Source organism: Salmo salar, unplaced genomic scaffold, assembly GCF_905237065.1.
Source record: "Salmo salar unplaced genomic scaffold, Ssal_v3.1, whole genome shotgun sequence".
Taxonomy (NCBI): Eukaryota; Metazoa; Chordata; class Actinopteri; order Salmoniformes; family Salmonidae; genus Salmo; species Salmo salar.
In genome coordinates this window covers 155,672-167,500 of record NW_025549115.1, presented here as the reverse complement: position 1 = coordinate 167,500, position 11,829 = coordinate 155,672, and the positions used below count along the sequence as shown (strand labels likewise).

At 42.5% G+C, this 11,829-nt stretch overlaps 26 non-coding genes and 3 pseudogenes across 26 annotated transcripts; all 29 read right to left on the bottom strand.

Annotated features, from left to right (window-relative positions):
• Positions 1–299: 299 nt before the first annotated feature.
• On the bottom strand, positions 300–417 carry LOC123735569 (5S ribosomal RNA). Its single transcript, XR_006765652.1, has one exon. It is a non-coding gene; the product is annotated as a 5S ribosomal RNA (ribosomal RNA).
• Positions 418–556: 139 nt separating this feature from the next.
• On the bottom strand, positions 557–675 carry LOC123735321 (5S ribosomal RNA). Its single transcript, XR_006765403.1, has one exon. It is a non-coding gene; the product is annotated as a 5S ribosomal RNA (ribosomal RNA).
• Positions 676–1,083: 408 nt separating this feature from the next.
• On the bottom strand, positions 1,084–1,202 carry LOC123735320 (5S ribosomal RNA). The gene has a single exon (XR_006765402.1). It is a non-coding gene; the product is annotated as a 5S ribosomal RNA (ribosomal RNA).
• Positions 1,203–1,341: 139 nt separating this feature from the next.
• Positions 1,342–1,460, bottom strand: LOC123735319 (5S ribosomal RNA). Its single transcript, XR_006765401.1, has one exon. It is a non-coding gene; the product is annotated as a 5S ribosomal RNA (ribosomal RNA).
• A 409-nt stretch (positions 1,461–1,869) lies between these two features.
• On the bottom strand, positions 1,870–1,988 carry LOC123735412 (5S ribosomal RNA). Its single transcript, XR_006765494.1, has one exon. It is a non-coding gene; the product is annotated as a 5S ribosomal RNA (ribosomal RNA).
• Positions 1,989–2,127: 139 nt separating this feature from the next.
• On the bottom strand, positions 2,128–2,246 carry LOC123735493 (5S ribosomal RNA). The gene has a single exon (XR_006765575.1). It is a non-coding gene; the product is annotated as a 5S ribosomal RNA (ribosomal RNA).
• Positions 2,247–2,655: 409 nt separating this feature from the next.
• On the bottom strand, positions 2,656–2,774 carry LOC123735689 (uncharacterized; annotated as a pseudogene).
• A 408-nt stretch (positions 2,775–3,182) lies between these two features.
• LOC123735425 (5S ribosomal RNA) lies at positions 3,183–3,301 on the bottom strand. The gene has a single exon (XR_006765507.1). It is a non-coding gene; the product is annotated as a 5S ribosomal RNA (ribosomal RNA).
• A 409-nt stretch (positions 3,302–3,710) lies between these two features.
• Positions 3,711–3,829, bottom strand: LOC123735318 (5S ribosomal RNA). Its single transcript, XR_006765400.1, has one exon. It is a non-coding gene; the product is annotated as a 5S ribosomal RNA (ribosomal RNA).
• A 139-nt stretch (positions 3,830–3,968) lies between these two features.
• LOC123735317 (5S ribosomal RNA) lies at positions 3,969–4,087 on the bottom strand. Its single transcript, XR_006765399.1, has one exon. It is a non-coding gene; the product is annotated as a 5S ribosomal RNA (ribosomal RNA).
• A 409-nt stretch (positions 4,088–4,496) lies between these two features.
• On the bottom strand, positions 4,497–4,614 carry LOC123735567 (5S ribosomal RNA). The gene has a single exon (XR_006765650.1). It is a non-coding gene; the product is annotated as a 5S ribosomal RNA (ribosomal RNA).
• A 139-nt stretch (positions 4,615–4,753) lies between these two features.
• Positions 4,754–4,872, bottom strand: LOC123735415 (5S ribosomal RNA). Its single transcript, XR_006765497.1, has one exon. It is a non-coding gene; the product is annotated as a 5S ribosomal RNA (ribosomal RNA).
• A 139-nt stretch (positions 4,873–5,011) lies between these two features.
• LOC123735492 (5S ribosomal RNA) lies at positions 5,012–5,130 on the bottom strand. The gene has a single exon (XR_006765574.1). It is a non-coding gene; the product is annotated as a 5S ribosomal RNA (ribosomal RNA).
• A 408-nt stretch (positions 5,131–5,538) lies between these two features.
• On the bottom strand, positions 5,539–5,656 carry LOC123735566 (5S ribosomal RNA). Its single transcript, XR_006765649.1, has one exon. It is a non-coding gene; the product is annotated as a 5S ribosomal RNA (ribosomal RNA).
• A 409-nt stretch (positions 5,657–6,065) lies between these two features.
• On the bottom strand, positions 6,066–6,184 carry LOC123735451 (5S ribosomal RNA). The gene has a single exon (XR_006765533.1). It is a non-coding gene; the product is annotated as a 5S ribosomal RNA (ribosomal RNA).
• Positions 6,185–6,323: 139 nt separating this feature from the next.
• LOC123735316 (5S ribosomal RNA) lies at positions 6,324–6,442 on the bottom strand. The gene has a single exon (XR_006765398.1). It is a non-coding gene; the product is annotated as a 5S ribosomal RNA (ribosomal RNA).
• A 139-nt stretch (positions 6,443–6,581) lies between these two features.
• Positions 6,582–6,700, bottom strand: LOC123735490 (5S ribosomal RNA). Its single transcript, XR_006765572.1, has one exon. It is a non-coding gene; the product is annotated as a 5S ribosomal RNA (ribosomal RNA).
• A 409-nt stretch (positions 6,701–7,109) lies between these two features.
• Positions 7,110–7,227, bottom strand: LOC123735633 (uncharacterized; annotated as a pseudogene).
• A 139-nt stretch (positions 7,228–7,366) lies between these two features.
• LOC123735315 (5S ribosomal RNA) lies at positions 7,367–7,485 on the bottom strand. The gene has a single exon (XR_006765397.1). It is a non-coding gene; the product is annotated as a 5S ribosomal RNA (ribosomal RNA).
• A 139-nt stretch (positions 7,486–7,624) lies between these two features.
• Positions 7,625–7,743, bottom strand: LOC123735489 (5S ribosomal RNA). The gene has a single exon (XR_006765571.1). It is a non-coding gene; the product is annotated as a 5S ribosomal RNA (ribosomal RNA).
• A 409-nt stretch (positions 7,744–8,152) lies between these two features.
• On the bottom strand, positions 8,153–8,271 carry LOC123735314 (5S ribosomal RNA). Its single transcript, XR_006765396.1, has one exon. It is a non-coding gene; the product is annotated as a 5S ribosomal RNA (ribosomal RNA).
• A 139-nt stretch (positions 8,272–8,410) lies between these two features.
• Positions 8,411–8,529, bottom strand: LOC123735488 (5S ribosomal RNA). The gene has a single exon (XR_006765570.1). It is a non-coding gene; the product is annotated as a 5S ribosomal RNA (ribosomal RNA).
• Positions 8,530–8,936: 407 nt separating this feature from the next.
• LOC123735646 (uncharacterized) lies at positions 8,937–9,054 on the bottom strand (annotated as a pseudogene).
• Positions 9,055–9,463: 409 nt separating this feature from the next.
• LOC123735312 (5S ribosomal RNA) lies at positions 9,464–9,582 on the bottom strand. The gene has a single exon (XR_006765394.1). It is a non-coding gene; the product is annotated as a 5S ribosomal RNA (ribosomal RNA).
• A 139-nt stretch (positions 9,583–9,721) lies between these two features.
• LOC123735311 (5S ribosomal RNA) lies at positions 9,722–9,840 on the bottom strand. The gene has a single exon (XR_006765393.1). It is a non-coding gene; the product is annotated as a 5S ribosomal RNA (ribosomal RNA).
• A 409-nt stretch (positions 9,841–10,249) lies between these two features.
• Positions 10,250–10,368, bottom strand: LOC123735310 (5S ribosomal RNA). Its single transcript, XR_006765392.1, has one exon. It is a non-coding gene; the product is annotated as a 5S ribosomal RNA (ribosomal RNA).
• Positions 10,369–10,507: 139 nt separating this feature from the next.
• LOC123735487 (5S ribosomal RNA) lies at positions 10,508–10,626 on the bottom strand. Its single transcript, XR_006765569.1, has one exon. It is a non-coding gene; the product is annotated as a 5S ribosomal RNA (ribosomal RNA).
• Positions 10,627–11,035: 409 nt separating this feature from the next.
• LOC123735586 (5S ribosomal RNA) lies at positions 11,036–11,154 on the bottom strand. Its single transcript, XR_006765669.1, has one exon. It is a non-coding gene; the product is annotated as a 5S ribosomal RNA (ribosomal RNA).
• Positions 11,155–11,563: 409 nt separating this feature from the next.
• Positions 11,564–11,682, bottom strand: LOC123735423 (5S ribosomal RNA). The gene has a single exon (XR_006765505.1). It is a non-coding gene; the product is annotated as a 5S ribosomal RNA (ribosomal RNA).
• Between the last annotated feature and the right edge of the window lie 147 nt (positions 11,683–11,829).

Genomic DNA, 11,829 nt, shown 5'->3' with positions numbered 1-11,829 from the left:
GAAGAAATTACAAACACTGTTCCCATCACTTTTTAGCACAGGTAGTTGGATAAAATACAAACTTTATTTCCTTTCATCATTTGAACAGGGCAAAGGAGCACAAAGCACACACAAGCTGCATTCAGCAACAATATTCTTGTTTGTCTTATAAATACAAGGCAGATGCTAATTGAAAACACAAGGAAATTTGATCCTATTAAAAAGGCAGGAAGCTGCATTTAGTCAATTCATCATTAAATGCTTACTACAAGGCAGTGTTGCTGATGAAATAGTGCAGGGGCACACCCTCGTGGACAAAATGCTTACAGCACCTGGTATTCCCAGGCGGTCTCCCATCCAAGTACTAACCAGGCCCGACCCTGCTTAGCTTCCGAGATCAGACGAGATCGGGCGTACCCAGGCTGGTATGGCCGTAGCGAGAAACAATCTCTTGCTACAACATATATAGTCAAAGTGAGTCTGATAAAACAGACATTTAGTCAATTCATCATTAAATGCTTAATACAAGGCAGTGTTGCTGATGAAATAGTGCAAGAGCACCCCCTCGTGGACAAAATGCTTACAGCACCTGGTATTCCCAGGCGGTCTCCCATCCAAGTACTAACCAGGCCCGACCCTGCTTAGCTTCCGAGATCAGACGAGATCGGGCGTACCCAGGCTGGTATGGCCGTAAGCGAGAAACAATCTCTTGCTACAACATATATAGTCAAAATGAGTCTGATAAACAGACATTGCATTTTCACCAATTAGATAAGCAGCTTGAACTTTGTGTCACTGAAAAAGTAGAAGAAATTATAAAATCTGTTCCCATCACTTTTTAGCACAGGTAGTTGGATAAAATACAAACTTTATTTCCTTTCATCATTTGAACAGGGCAAAGGAGCACAAAGCACACACAAGCTGCATTCAGCAACAATATTCTTGTTTGTCTTATAAATACAAGGCAGATGCTAATTGAAAACACAAGGAAATTTGATCCTATTAAAAGGCAGGAAGCTGCATTTAGTCAATTCATCATTAAATGCTTACTACAAGGCAGTGTTGCTGATGAAATAGTGCAGGGGCACACCCTCGTGGACAAAATGCTTACAGCACCTGGTATTCCCAGGCGGTCTCCCATCCAAGTACTAACCAGGCCCGACCCTGCTTAGCTTCCGAGATCAGACGAGATCGGGCGTACCCAGGCTGGTATGGCCGTAAGCGAGAAACAATCTCTTGCTACAACATATATAGTCAAAGTGAGTCTGATAAAACAGACATTTAGTCAATTCATCATTAAATGCTTAATACAAGGCAGTGTTGCTGATGAAATAGTGCAAGAGCACACCCTCGTGGACAAAATGCTTACAGCACCTGGTATTCCCAGGCGGTCTCCCATCCAAGTACTAACCAGGCCCGACCCTGCTTAGCTTCCGAGATCAGACGAGATCGGGCGTACCCAGGCTGGTATGGCCGTAAGCGAGAAACAATCTCTTGCTACAACATATATAGTCAAAATGAGTCTGATAAACAGACATTGCATTTTCACCAATTAGATAAGCAGCTTGAACTTTGTGTCACTGAAAAAGTAGAAGAAATTATAAAATCTGTTGCCATCACTTTTTAGCACAGGTAGTTGGATAAAATACAAACTTTATTTCCTTTCATCATTTGAACAGGGCAAAGGAGCATAAAGCACACACAAGCTGCATTCAGCAACAATATTCTTGTTTGTCTTATAAATACAAGGCAGATGCTAATTGAAAACACAAGGAAATTTGATCCTATTAAAAAGGCAGGAAGCTGCATTTAGTCAATTCATCATTAAATGCTTACTACAAGGCAGTGTTGCTGATGAAATAGTGCAGGGGCACACCCTCGTGGACAAAATGCATACAGCACCTGGTATTCCCAGGCGGTCTCCCATCCAAGTACTAACCAGGCCCGACCCTGCTTAGCTTCCGAGATCAGACGAGATCGGGCGTACCCAGGCTGGTATGGCCGTAAGCGAGAAACAATCTCTTGCTACAACATATATAGTCAAAGTGAGTCTGATAAAACAGACATTTAGTCAATTCATCATTAAATGCTTAATACAAGGCAGTGTTGCTGATGAAATAGTGCAAGAGCACACCCTCGTGGACAAAATGCTTACAGCACCTGGTATTCCCAGGCGGTCTCCCATCCAAGTACTAACCAGGCCCGACCCTGCTTAGCTTCCGAGATCAGACGAGATCGGGCGTACCCAGGCTGGTATGGCGGTAAGCGAGAAACAATCTCTTGCTACAACATATATAGTCAAAATGAGTCTGATAAACAGACATTGCATTTTCACCAATTAGATAAGCAGCTTGAACTTTGTGTCACTGAAAAAGTAGAAGAAATTACAAACACTGTTCCCATCAGTTTTTAGCACACGTAGTTGGATAAAATACCAACTTTATTTCCTTTCATCATTTGAACAGGGCAAAGGAGCACAAAGCACACACAAGCTGCATTCAGCAACAATATTCTTGTTTGTCTTATAAATACAAGGCAGATGCTAATTGAAAACACAAGGAAATTTGATCCTATTAAAAAGGCAGGAAGCTGCATTTAGTCAATTCATCATTAAATGCTTAATACAAGGCAGTGTTGCTGATGAAATAGTGCAAGAGCACACCCTCGTGGACAAAATGCTTACAGAACCTGGTATTCCCAGGCGGTCTCCGATCCAAATACTAACCAGGCCCGACCCTGCTTAGCTTCCGAGATCAGACGAGTTCGGGCGTACCCAGGCTGGTATGGCCGTAAGCGTGAAACAATCTCTTGCTACAACATATATAGTCAAAGTGAGTGTGATAAACAGACATTGCATTTTCACCAATTAGATAAGCAGCTTGAACTTTGTGTCACTGAAAAAGTAGAAGAAATTACAAACACTGTTCCCATCACTTTTTAGCACAGGTAGTTGGATAAAATACAAACTTTATTTCCTTTCATCATTTGAACAGGGCAAAGGAGCACAAAGCACACACAAGCTGCATTCAGCAACAATATTCTTGTTTGTCTTATAAATACAAGGCAGATGCTAATTGAAAACACAAGGAAATTTGATCCTATTAAAAGGCAGGAAGCTGCATTTAGTCAATTCATCATTAAATGCTTACTACAAGGCAGTGTTGCTGATGAAATAGTGCAGGGGCACACCCTCGTGGACAAAATGCTTACAGCACCTGGTATTCCCAGGCGGTCTCCCATCCAAGTACTAACCAGGCCCGACCCTGCTTAGCTTCCGAGATCAGACGAGTTCGGGCGTACCCAGGCTGGTATGGCCGTAAGCGAGAAACAATCTCTTGCTACAACATATATAGTCAAAGTGAGTGTGATAAACAGACATTGCATTTTCACCAATTAGATAAGCAGCTTGAACTTTGTGTCACTGAAAAAGTAGAAGAAATTACAAACACTGTTCCCATCACTTTTTAGCACAGGTAGTTGGATAAAATACAAACTTTATTTCCTTTCATCATTTGAACAGGGCAAAGGAGCACAAAGCACACACAAGCTGCATTCAGCAACAATATTCTTGTTTGTCTTATAAATACAAGGCAGATGCTAATTGAAAACACAAGGAAATTTGATCCTATTAAAAAGGCAGGAAGCTGCATTTAGTCAATTCATCATTAAATGCTTACTACAAGGCAGTGTTGCTGATGAAATAGTGCAGGGGCACACCCTCGTGGACAAAATGCTTACAGCACCTGGTATTCCCAGGCGGTCTCCCATCCAAGTACTAACCAGGCCCGACCCTGCTTAGCTTCCGAGATCAGACGAGATCGGGCGTACCCAGGCTGGTATGGCCGTAAGCGAGAAACAATCTCTTGCTACAACATATATAGTCAAAGTGAGTCTGATAAAACAGACATTTAGTCAATTCATCATTAAATGCTTAATACAAGGCAGTGTTGCTGATGAAATAGTGCAAGAGCACCCCCTCGTGGACAGAATGCTTACAGCACCTGGTATTCCCAGGCGGTCTCCCATCCAAGTACTAACCAGGCCCGACCCTGCTTAGCTTCCGAGATCAGACGAGATCGGGCGTACCCAGGCTGGTATGGCCGTAAGCGAGAAACAATCTCTTGCTACAACATATATAGTCAAAATGAGTCTGATAAACAGACATTGCAATTTCACCAATTAGATAAGCAGCTTGAACTTTGTGTCACTGAAAAGTAGAAGAAATTACAAACATCTGTTCCCATCACTTTTTAGCACAGGTAGTTGGATAAAATACAAACTTTATTTCCTTTCATCATTTGAACAGGGCAAAGGAGCATAAAGCACACACAAGCTGCATTCAGCAACAATATTCTTGTTTGTCTTATAAATACAAGGCAGATGCTAATTGAAAACACAAGGAAATTTGATCCTATTAAAAAGGCAGGAAGCTGCATTTAGTCAATTCATCATTAAATGCTTACTACAAGGCAGTGTTGCTGATGAAATAGTGCAGGGGCACACCCTCGTGGACAAAATGCTTACAGCACCTGGTATTCCCAGGCGGTCTCCCATCCAAGTACTAACCAGGCCCGACCCTGCTTAGCTTCCGAGATCAGACGAGATCGGGCGTACCCAGGCTGGTATGGCCGTAGCGAGAAACAATCTCTTGCTACAACATATATAGTCAAAGTGAGTCTGATAAAACAGACATTTAGTCAATTCATCATTAAATGCTTAATACAAGGCAGTGTTGCTGATGAAATAGTGCAAGAGCACACCCTCGTGGACAAAATGCTTACAGCACCTGGTATTCCCAGGCGGGCTCCCATCCAAGTACTAACCAGGCCCGACCCTGCTTAGCTTCCGAGATCAGACGAGATCGGGCGTACCCAGGCTGGTATGGCCGTAAGCGAGAAACAATCTCTTGCTACAACATATATAGTCAAAGTGAGTCTGATAAAACAGACATTTAGTCAATTCATCATTAAATGCTTAATACAAGGCAGTGTTGCTGATGAAATAGTGCAAGAGCACACCCTCGTGGACAAAATGCTTACAGCACCTGGTATTCCCAGGCGGTCTCCCATCCAAGTACTAACCAGGCCCGACCCTGCTTAGCTTCCGAGATCAGACGAGATCGGGCGTACCCAGGCTGGTATGGCGGTAAGCGAGAAACAATCTCTTGCTACAACATATATAGTCAAAATGAGTCTGATAAACAGACATTGCATTTTCACCAATTAGATAAGCAGCTTGAACTTTGTGTCACTGAAAAAGTAGAAGAAATTACAAACACTGTTCCCATCAGTTTTTAGCACACGTAGTTGGATAAAATACCAACTTTATTTCCTTTCATCATTTGAACAGGGCAAAGGAGCACAAAGCACACACAAGCTGCATTCAGCAACAATATTCTTGTTTGTCTTATAAATACAAGGCAGATGCTAATTGAAAACACAAGGAAATTTGATCCTATTAAAAAGGCAGGAAGCTGCATTTAGTCAATTCATCATTAAATGCTTAATACAAGGCAGTGTTGCTGATGAAATAGTGCAAGAGCACCCCTCGTGGACAGAATGCTTACAGCACCTGGTATTCCCAGGCGGTCTCCCATCCAAGTACTAACCAGGCCCGACCCTGCTTAGCTTCCGAGATCAGACGAGATCGGGCGTACCCAGGCTGGTATGGCCGTAGCGAGAAACAATCTCTTGCTACAACATATATAGTCAAAATGAGTCTGATAAACAGACATTGCAATTTCACCAATTAGATAAGCAGCTTGAACTTTGTGTCACTGAAAAAGTAGAAGAAATTACAAAATCTGTTGCCATCACTTTTTAGCACAGGTAGTTGGATAAAATACAAACTTTATTTCCTTTCATCATTTGAACAGGGCAAAGGAGCACAAAGCACACACAAGCTGCATTCAGCAACAATATTCTTGTTTGTCTTATAAATACAAGGCAGATGCTAATTGAAAACACAAGGAAATTTGATCCTATTAAAAAGGCAGGAAGCTGCATTTAGTCAATTCATCATTAAATGCTTACTACAAGGCAGTGTTGCTGATGAAATAGTGCAGGGGCACACCCTCGTGGACAAAATGCTTACAGCACCTGGTATTCCCAGGCGGTCTCCCATCCAAGTACTAACCAGGCCCGACCCTGCTTAGCTTCCGAGATCAGACGAGATCGGGCGTACCCTGGCTGGTATGGCCGTAAGCGAGAAACAATCTCTTGCTACAACATATATAGTCAAAGTGAGTCTGATAAAACAGACATTTAGTCAATTCATCATTAAATGCTTAATACAAGGCAGTGTTGCTGATGAAATAGTGCAAGAGCACACCCTCGTGGACAAAATGCTTACAGCACCTGGTATTCCCAGGCGGTCTCCCATCCAAGTACTAACCAGGCCCGACCCTGCTTAGCTTCCGAGATCAGACGAGATCGGGCGTACCCAGGCTGGTATGGCCGTAAGCGAGAAACAATCTCTTGCTACAACATATATAGTCAAAGTGAGTCTGATAAAACAGACATTTAGTCAATTCATCATTAAATGCTTAATACAAGGCAGTGTTGCTGATGAAATAGTGCAAGAGCACACCCTCGTGGACAAAATGCTTACAGCACCTGGTATTCCCAGGCGGTCTCCCATCCAAGTACTAACCAGGCCCGACCCTGCTTAGCTTCCGAGATCAGACGAGATCGGGCGTACCCAGGCTGGTATGGCGGTAAGCGAGAAACAATCTCTTGCTACAACATATATAGTCAAAATGAGTCTGATAAACAGACATTGCATTTTCACCAATTAGATAAGCAGCTTGAACTTTGTGTCACTGAAAAAGTAGAAGAAATTACAAACACTGTTCCCATCAGTTTTTAGCACACGTAGTTGGATAAAATACCAACTTTATTTCCTTTCATCATTTGAACAGGGCAAAGGAGCACAAAGCACACACAAGCTGCATTCAGCAACAATATTCTTGTTTGTCTTATAAATACAAGGCAGATGCTAATTGAAAACACAAGGAAATTTGATCCTATTAAAAAGGCAGGAAGCTGCATTTAGTCAATTCATCATTAAATGCTTAATACAAGGCAGTGTTGCTGATGAAATAGTGCAAGAGCACACCCTCGTGGACAAAATGCTTACAGCACCTGGTATTCCCAGGCGGGCTCCCATCCAAGTACTAACCAGGCCCGACCCTGCTTAGCTTCCGAGATCAGACGAGATCGGGCGTACCCAGGCTGGTATGGCCGTAGCGAGAAACAATCTCTTGCTACAACATATATAGTCAAAGTGAGTCTGATAAAACAGACATTTAGTCAATTCATCATTAAATGCTTAATACAAGGCAGTGTTGCTGATGAAATAGTGCAAGAGCACACCCTCGTGGACAAAATGCTTACAGCACCTGGTATTCCCAGGCGGTCTCCCATCCAAGTACTAACCAGGCCCGACCCTGCTTAGCTTCCGAGATCAGACGAGATCGGGCGTACCCAGGCTGGTATGGCCGTAAGCGAGAAACAATCTCTTGCTACAACATATATAGTCAAAGTGAGTCTGATAAAACAGACATTTAGTCAATTCATCATTAAATGCTTAATACAAGGCAGTGTTGCTGATGAAATAGTGCAAGAGCACACCCTCGTGGACAAAATGCTTACAGCACCTGGTATTCCCAGGCGGTCTCCCATCCAAGTACTAACCAGGCCCGACCCTGCTTAGCTTCCGAGATCAGACGAGATCGGGCGTACCCAGGCTGGTATGGCGGTAAGCGAGAAACAATCTCTTGCTACAACATATATAGTCAAAATGAGTCTGATAAACAGACATTGCATTTTCACCAATTAGATAAGCAGCTTGAACTTTGTGTCACTGAAAAAGTAGAAGAAATTACAAACACTGTTCCCATCAGTTTTTAGCACACGTAGTTGGATAAAATACCAACTTTATTTCCTTTCATCATTTGAACAGGGCAAAGGAGCACAAAGCACACACAAGCTGCATTCAGCAACAATATTCTTGTTTGTCTTATAAATACAAGGCAGATGCTAATTGAAAACACAAGGAAATTTGATCCTATTAAAAAGGCAGGAAGCTGCATTTAGTCAATTCATCATTAAATGCTTACTACAAGGCAGTGTTGCTGATGAAATAGTGCAAGAGCACACCCTCGTGGACAAAATGCTTACAGCACCTGGTATTCCCAGGCGGTCTCCCATCCAAGTACTAACCAGGCCCGACCCTGCTTAGCTTCCGAGATCAGACGAGATCGGGCGTACCCAGGCTGGTATGGCCGTAAGCGAGAAACAATCTCTTGCTACAACATATATAGTCAAAGTGAGTCTGATAAAACAGACATTTAGTCAATTCATCATTAAATGCTTAATACAAGGCAGTGTTGCTGATGAAATAGTGCAAGAGCACACCCTCGTGGACAAAATGCTTACAGCACCTGGTATTCCCAGGCGGTCTCCCATCCAAGTACTAACCAGGCCCGACCCTGCTTAGCTTCCGAGATCAGACGAGATCGGGCGTACCCAGGCTGGTATGGCGGTAAGCGAGAAACAATCTCTTGCTACAACATATATAGTCAAAATGAGTCTGATAAACAGACATTGCATTTTCACCAATTAGATAAGCAGCTTGAACTTTGTGTCACTGAAAAAGTAGAAGAAATTACAAACACTGTTCCCATCAGTTTTTAGCACACGTAGTTGGATAAAATACAAACTTTATTTCCTTTCATCATTTGAACAGGGCAAAGGAGCACAAAGCACACACAAGCTGCATTCAGCAACAATATTCTTGTTTGTCTTATAAATACAAGGCAGATGCTAATTGAAAAACAAGGAAATTTGATCCTATTAAAAGGCAGGAAGCTGCATTTAGTCAATTCATCATTAAATGCTTAATACAAGGCAGTGTTGCTGATGAAATAGTGCAAGAGCACACCCTCGTGGACAAAATGCTTACAGCACCTGGTATTCCCAGGCGGTCTCCCATCCAAGTACTAACCAGGCCTGACCCTGCTTAGCTTCCGAGATCAGACGAGATCGGGCGTACCCAGGCTGGTATGGCCGTAGCGAGAAACAATCTCTTGCTACAACATATATAGTCAAAATGAGTCTGATAAACAGACATTGCATTTTCACCAATTAGATAAGCAGCTTGAACTTTGTGTCACTGAAAAAGTAGAAGAAATTACAAAATCTGTTCCCATCACTTTTTAGCACAGGTAGTTGGATAAAATACAAACTTTATTTCCTTTCATCATTTGAACAGGGCAAAGGAGCACAAAGCACACACAAGCTGCATTCAGCAACAATATTCTTGTTTGTCTTATAAATACAAGGCAGATGCTAATTGAAAACACAAGGAAATTTGATCCTATTAAAAAGGCAGGAAGCTGCATTTAGTCAATTCATCATTAAATGCTTACTACAAGGCAGTGTTGCTGATGAAATAGTGCAGGGGCACACCCTCGTGGACAAAATGCTTACAGCACCTGGTATTCCCAGGCGGTCTCCCATCCAAGTACTAACCAGGCCCGACCCTGCTTAGCTTCCGAGATCAGACGAGATCGGGCGTACCCAGGCTGGTATGGCCGTAAGCGAGAAACAATCTCTTGCTACAACATATATAGTCAAAGTGAGTCTGATAAAACAGACATTTAGTCAATTCATCATTAAATGCTTAATACAAGGCAGTGTTGCTGATGAAATAGTGCAAGAGCACCCCCTCGTGGACAAAATGCTTACAGCACCTGGTATTCCCAGGCGGTCTCCCATCCAAGTACTAACCAGGCCCGACCCTGCTTAGCTTCCGAGATCAGACGAGATCGGGCGTACCCAGGCTGGTATGGCCGTAAGCGAGAAACAATCTCTTGCTACAACATATATAGTCAAAATGAGTCTGATAAACAGACATTGCATTTTCACCAATTAGATAAGCAGCTTGAACTTTGTGTCACTGAAAAAGTAGAAGAAATTATAAAATCTGTTGCCATCACTTTTTAGCACAGGTAGTTGGATAAAATACAAACTTTATTTCCTTTCATCATTTGAACAGGGCAAAGGAGCATAAAGCACACACAAGCTGCATTCAGCAACAATATTCTTGTTTGTCTTATAAATACAAGGCAGATGCTAATTGAAAACACAAGGAAATTTGATCCTATTAAAAAGGCAGGAAGCTGCATTTAGTCAATTCATCATTAAATGCTTACTACAAGGCAGTGTTGCTGATGAAATAGTGCAGGGGCACACCCTCGTGGACAAAATGCTTACAGCACCTGGTATTCCCAGGCGGTCTCCCATCCAAGTACTAACCAGGCCCGACCCTGCTTAGCTTCCGAGATCAGACGAGATCGGGCGTACCCAGGCTGGTATGGCCGTAAGCGAGAAACAATCTCTTGCTACAACATATATAGTCAAAGTGAGTCTGATAAAACAGACATTTAGTCAATTCATCATTAAATGCTTAATACAAGGCAGTGTTGCTGATGAAATAGTGCAAGAGCACACCCTCGTGGACAAAATGCTTACAGCACCTGGTATTCCCAGGCGGTCTCCCATCCAAGTACTAACCAGGCCCGACCCTGCTTAGCTTCCGAGATCAGACGAGATCGGGCGTACCCAGGCTGGTATGGCGGTAAGCGAGAAACAATCTCTTGCTACAACATATATAGTCAAAATGAGTCTGATAAACAGACATTGCATTTTCACCAATTAGATAAGCAGCTTGAACTTTGTGTCACTGAAAAAGTAGAAGAAATTACAAACACTGTTCCCATCAGTTTTTAGCACACGTAGTTGGATAAAATACCAACTTTATTTCCTTTCATCATTTGAACAGGGCAAAGGAGCACAAAGCACACACAAGCTGCATTCAGCAACAATATTCTTGTTTGTCTTATAAATACAAGGCAGATGCTAATTGAAAACACAAGGAAATTTGATCCTATTAAAAAGGCAGGAAGCTGCATTTAGTCAATTCATCATTAAATGCTTAATACAAGGCAGTGTTGCTGATGAAATAGTGCAAGAGCACACCCTCGTGGACAAAATGCTTACAGCACCTGGTATTCCCAGGCGGTCTCCGATCCAAATACTAACCAGGCCCGACCCTGCTTAGCTTCCGAGATCAGACGAGATCGGGCGTACCCAGGCTGGTATGGCCGTAAGCGAGAAACAATCTCTTGCTACAACATATATAGTCAAAGTGAGTGTGATAAACAGACATTGCATTTTCACCAATTAGATAAGCAGCTTGAACTTTGTGTCACTGAAAAAGTAGAAGAAATTACAAACACTGTTCCCATCACTTTTTAGCACAGGTAGTTGGATAAAATACAAACTTTATTTCCTTTCATCATTTGAACAGGGCAAAGGAGCACAAAGCACACACAAGCTGCATTCAGCAACAATATTCTTGTTTGTCTTATAAATACAAGGCAGATGCTAATTGAAAACACAAGGAAATTTGATCCTATTAAAAAGGCAGGAAGCTGCATTTAGTCAATTCATCATTAAATGCTTACTACAAGGCAGTGTTGCTGATGAAATAGTGCAGGGGCACACCCTCGTGGACAAAATGCTTACAGCACCTGGTATTCCCAGGCGGTCTCCCATCCAAGTACTAACCAGGCCCGACCCTGCTTAGCTTCCGAGATCAGACGAGTTCGGGCGTACCCAGGCTGGTATGGCCGTAAGCGAGAAACAATCTCTTGCTACAACATATATAGTCAAAATGAGTCTGATAAACAGACATTGCATTTTCACCAATTAGATAAGCAGCTTGAACTTTGTGTCACTGAAAAAGTAGAAGAAATTACAAAACTGTTCCCATCACTTTTTAGCA